The following is a 5,852-nucleotide window of genomic DNA, read 5'->3' on the forward strand; positions in this document are numbered from 1 at the left end:
GCGCGGGATACTACCTAATGTCCCATAATTTTGCCGTTCATATTGGTTAATTTTATGGTAAAAAAATTAACTTGATGCTCTTATATGCAGCCATTATATGCAAGTTATTAATCAATGTTATTTTAATTGTTTTAATTATTAGATACTTCCTTGATTAACCATGGATGCCTTTGATTAAAAAGGCATCTAGTGGAGTTTTAGTGAGAGCAACTCTCTGAAATTGTGAGAAAACCAAAAAAAAAAAAAAAAAAAAAAAAAAAAATCAAAAAAGAGAAACCAAGAACAACGAAATCATTCAAGCAAACTATACAATGCTTCTGATTAAAAAGGCATCTAGTGGAGTTTTAGTGAGAGCAACTCTCTGAAATTGTGAGAAAACCAATAAAAAAAAGAAAATCAAAAAAAAAAAAAAAATCAAAAAAGAGAAACCAAGAACAACGAAATCATTCAAGCAAACTATACAATGCTTGCTCTTCCAATAATTTCAATTTTAGACTTTAATTTCAGTAAATTAATTGCACATCTCTCTTCTTATGATAAGAGCAGTCCCTTGATTTAACATAATCTTTTCTTCTCGATCTCGATTTTTTCTCTACTTTGAGGAATTCATCTTTGAGATCTGGAATTTCTCTTGTTCAAGTCCTTTAATTGGATGTTCATCTGCTTCTTGTTGCCCTTGGCCTTCTGTTTGGCTTTCGAACAAGGTCAATGCTAATATCGATTTATTTGATTTCGACTCTCATGTCGTCATTGTGGCGTTTCCTTTTGTCGCCCGAGATGCAGAAACCAAGTCAACTTTCTTTGCTAGTGAAAGCACAGTTGAAGCAATCATCCGAGAAGACGGACGTGGTATTTTTCTTCTTCGGTTTTTTTATGTATGTCGTCATTCACCTTTAACTTTGTCAGATTTGGGGGTTTTCCTTTTTTTGGATTCTCTCAGTTTGCCTTGTCTATTAACTTCTTCATTTGTAGACATTGATTTGCTCTCCAAATTAGCCCAGGAGAGCAGTTTTCAGTCTCTTGTCTACATTGAAGAGATTTTAGACATAGGTTGTACCTAAGCCAAAAGTTATCTTGTCAGTTTGTTTCCATATAAGAATGTTTATTTCAGTATTGACATCAAGATGTCATTTTTTTATGCAATGGATTTCATTTTGACTAGCCTTACTCGTTTGGCTTTTTTTTTTTTCTACGTGGTCCCTGGAAATTTTGGTTAGTAAAGATTATCAGTTTTTTAATGATGATCAGTTGGTGGTTTGTATCGACGAACCAAATCCATCCTTTGGTTTTCACCTAAGGGGTCGTTATATGGCTCTTACTAAAGCTTTCGTCTGTAACATCATTTGCAATTCATCTGATTGTATCAAGCGCTTGTGTTTTGGTAATGTTTATTTGTGTCTTTGTGACTACAATCGTATTTCTCTGAATTTTTCCGCAAGAAATGCTGGTGGACTTTGTTACCAGCTTCAAAGTTTTTGGAGTGGGGTGTTTCAATTCTCTGTTTTACTTAAGCTTGATTGGGGTCTTATCGTCTCAATTAGAACCAAATAAAGTTTCAGATCATGTATGATTTTTATTACAACCCATTGTACATGTAACATAGCACATGAACTTTGTTGGTTATGGGTGCGTTTAGCATTCTTCGACGTTATTATGTCGCTTAAGCATCATTTTGCCTTAAAGTATTTTCCATGAATATTGCCTTTTGAATGTTAGGGGTACCAAAAGAAAGAATTTTGCCGAAGAACTTAATTTCTTTTGCTCGTCAAATGGAATTAAAATCTTAGCTATATGTGACACTAAATCGACTTCTAAGCCCGAACCTTTTCTGATAGCTAATTTTGGGTTTAATAATTGCGATTTTATTCCTAGTATTGGATTATCAGGTGGTATTTGGTTATTTTGAAAAGAGTCTATCTCCATGACTTTCATTAAAGGTCACTTTTAAGTCGAAAAGATTCATTACTTGATTTTGCCTTATTTTTGTTTATGCTCCACCTCAACCGACCGAAAAGACGGAATTTTGGAATGAATTGCGGAATTTTGTCCTTAATCTTGATTTGCCTTGTTTATTACTAGGAGATCTTAACGAGATTAAAAGTCCTAGTGAAAAAGAAGGGGGTGCGATGGTTACCAATGCGCGTTGCGTGAGATTAACTAAGTTTTTATGCAATACTAATCGTGTTAATCTCCCTTTTTCCGGTAATTTTTTTACTTGGAGAAAAAAGAAAATTGGTTCTGAAAATGTTTTTGAAATTCTTGATAGAGCTTTAGCCTCGCCTAATTGGATTAGTTATTATCCAAACATGGAGTTTGTACACCATGCTTTTACTAGCTCCGATCATTGTCTTGTCCTATCTCTGTGAAGTTTCATGATCAAGTTCATAGGAAAGCCCCTTCTTTTTTATTTTGAACTCATGTGGACTCTCCGGAATGATTTTAGTCAAATGGTCAAAAGTTGTTGACGATATCAGTTTCAAGGATCGTATATGTTCTGTCTTTCTCAAAAATGCAAATTTTTAAAACAAAAGGCTAAGAAATGGAATCAGTCTACATTTTCAATTGCTGAAAAAAAGTTATAAAATATTCAAAAATAACTAGGCTCTTCTCATATTGCCCATTCAGAAAACGCACAATTGAGATGGCTGAAAATTCGTGATGCACTTCTTGACTTATAAGCGTGTCTATTGGCAACAAAAATCTCATATAACCAAAGCGAATTTTGGAGATAACAATACCAAAAAAATTTCAAAGTTATGTCACGACTAGACGTAGTAGAAATGGTATTAAGCAGTTTATTAATAAGAATGGTGCTTGTATTATTGATCAAGAACTTATTAAACAAGAAATTTCTGACGAGTTTAAACTTAGGTTTACAAAAAAATCAACTTTGTAATTTTGAAAAAAAAATGAGGATTTTAAGTCTATTAGTGGCTTAATTACAGATGAAGATAACTGTAATACTCCGTATTTATATTTTTATATAATAATATTTTATTGTATTTATACGAGTTATGTTTGAGACGGAATAATAAAAGAATAATAATTATTATTATAGGATGGTAATGATGATGATAATAATAAGTGGTAATAATAATAATACGCAATACGATGCATGTATACATATCCGCATACTACCTTATGTATATATACCCTCACCTTATATACTCCACTCTTATCCACCCATCACCCTTATCTACTAAAAATCTCAACACAATCTTCACCCACCAAATTTTAGAGAGAAAAGAGAGAGAGAGAAAGTGGAGATTTTACCCTCCGCCTCGAGAGCGTAAAGTAAAACTGTCTTGAACTTATTTATATATTATTTAATTTATACCGTTGTCTCACCAGCGACTTAGAACCACCGTGTGACCCACCATGACCACCATAGGACCACCATTGACTGCTAAAATGGTGGTTTGACTGAGTATATATAATGGATAATAGTTGTTTTGTGCGACGGTCTTAAGACGGATTTTTAACCCTCTTACCATGACTGACCGGGGTTGGTTTTGGGATGGTTGTGTCAAGGGTAGTGAGGAGAAGCTAGTGATGATCTTGGGTGGTGGGTAGGGTGGCTGTGGTGGTCGGAAATCGAGTCTAAAAGACGGTGTATGGACTGTTTTGTGTTGTGGTGTCGTGTTGTGATTGTTGTTGTTGTCGTTGGTGTTGCTGTTGTTGGTGGCGGCGGCTACCAACATGGTGGCCTTGGTGGGACCCACCGTGGTCAGGAGGGTGTCACGGTGGTGGTGGTGGCTATTATGGTGGTGGTTTAGGTGGTGGTTTGAGAGAGTGTGTGTATGTGTGTTGATAGTGTTGTTGGTTGTGGTTGGCGGCTGGTTGTGGCCGCTACTTTGGGCGGCTATGGTGGCGGCCGACCACCATGGTCGAAGGTTGGGGAAGGTGGCCCACGACGGTGGGCCATGGTGATGGTTTGGGGGCAGTTTTTACGGGTTAATTGGAGGAGTTATGGGTTGTTTAATTAAGACGGGATTTGATTAGCTTTAAGACGAGTTTATATTTAATTAATTAATTCGTATTTAAATTAGTTAGATTAGATTAGTTAGTAGTTAAATATATTTAATTATCCTATTTAGGTGACCGTTTTATGAAGCGGTATTATTATTGCATTTGGATTTTCTTATGGAGCTTTCGAAAAGGTAGGTTAATCCTACTCAGTTTTAATATATTTTAAATGGTCATGTGAGTCGTATTTTAATGGTCATTGCATTATAACATGATATTAGTTAATTGCACTGAATGAGTCGGTAATTGGCATCTTGTACGGTATCTTGCAATTGTAGTATTGTCTTGTATGTCAGAGGAATTGGTGGTTTACTTTTTTTTATGGAGACGTGAGGCGGTTGGGAGACCGTCTCACGCTCGGGCCGCCTCTTGGAGCTTCCCACTCCAAGAGGGATGCGCACATTATTGACTTGAGTTACGGAGGGACTCGTGTGGTTGAGACACGACGTCTGGCAGGAGATCCGGTTGGCTTCCGGACCGACGTCCGGGGCGTGTCCGGCACTGTTTGTGGTTGTTGGTATATCTGGGCGTGTCCCGGTACCAGTGTGGTTGTCGGTATGTCTGGGCGTGTCCCGGTACCGTGGTGGTTGTGGGTACGTCTGGGCGTGTCTCGCTACCGGTGTGGTGGTTGTTTGATAGCGTCTCATTTATATCATAATCATGTTGCATACTCGCACACTTTGAGTTGTGTCACACTTTATTTATTGAAACTGACGTTTGTCGTGTCTGTGTAATTGTCACCTATTTCCGGGGTGGCCTGTGTCGATCCATATGATATTTCCGATCATATGGGGAGCAGGTTGAGTACAGGTTTGCTTGTTGACGTGATCGGGATTTGGGCCGCGCCTTGGACTCGGAGTCGAGTAGTGTAGCATGGAGACATAGTCATAGACGAGTTGTATTTCATTTATTCATTTGTTTACATTTATGTAATCACTAAACAGGTTATTTATTTAATGAAGTTTCTTAATTGTAATTCCGATTTCACTGCCTCGGAAAACCGAGACGGTAACATTTCCTAATTACCTTGACCGGGTAAGAAGGGGGTGTTACAAAGTGGTATCAGAGCGACGATTTTGGAACCTAAACCCATGAACCAAAATGAATCTAGGAGTGTCTAATAAAATGTACCTGACATGAGTACAAAAGGAGGTCGGTTTTGGGTGAGAAGGATACCTCATTTCAAAACTAGATCCTATTGTTTCAGTTGGTCACTACGTGGGTGGTTACGAGTCGGGAAATGTAACGTGATATGTTGCATGATTATATGCGTGATATGAATTTTGTTTAGCATCTTGCATGATTTATTTGCTCAAATGAAATGTTGTATGATTACATGTAGACTTGATCATGGTTAAGTACAATGCATGATATCTTGGTCCATTCGATGCATGATAATATGTAAAATGTGGCGTGATTACATGTTTATTATAAGAATCGATCGGTTTCTTGTATGATATCGTTATTTATGATGTGGTGAATTTTATCATGTGAAAATGTGCCTGTCTTTAGGCGTTTTAATACCATATAGGTTTGAACTTCATTAGTGTTATAGTTAGAATGTGATTAATAATGGTTGTTAGTAGATAGTCATTAGTATAAAATGATATTTCTTAGTCAGAAATTGCAAATCATAGAGAGGCACTCAACCGGGTCCGGGCTAGTACTCGACCGAGTACCAGTCACTCGACCGAGTGAACCCTACCACTCGACCGAGTGGACCTATTTCCAGAAACTTGAAAACTTCTGGAAGAGAGGGCACTCGACCGAGTGGACTCAGCACTCGACCGAGTGCCAATTTCTGGGTTGTAAATTTCGCAAAAATT

The 5,852-nt window shown here is 37.4% G+C and overlaps 1 long non-coding RNA gene across 1 annotated transcript; it reads left to right on the forward strand.

Annotated features, from left to right (window-relative positions):
• The first annotated feature begins 335 nt into the window (after positions 1–335).
• On the forward strand, positions 336–5,002 carry LOC141623887 (uncharacterized). Its single transcript, XR_012533706.1, has 2 exons — positions 336–849; positions 4,826–5,002. It is a non-coding gene; the product is annotated as an uncharacterized LOC141623887 (long non-coding RNA).
• The last annotated feature ends 850 nt before the right edge of the window (positions 5,003–5,852 follow it).

This window comes from Silene latifolia, chromosome X (assembly GCF_048544455.1).
Source record: "Silene latifolia isolate original U9 population chromosome X, ASM4854445v1, whole genome shotgun sequence".
NCBI classification, from domain to species: Eukaryota; Viridiplantae; Streptophyta; class Magnoliopsida; order Caryophyllales; family Caryophyllaceae; genus Silene; species Silene latifolia.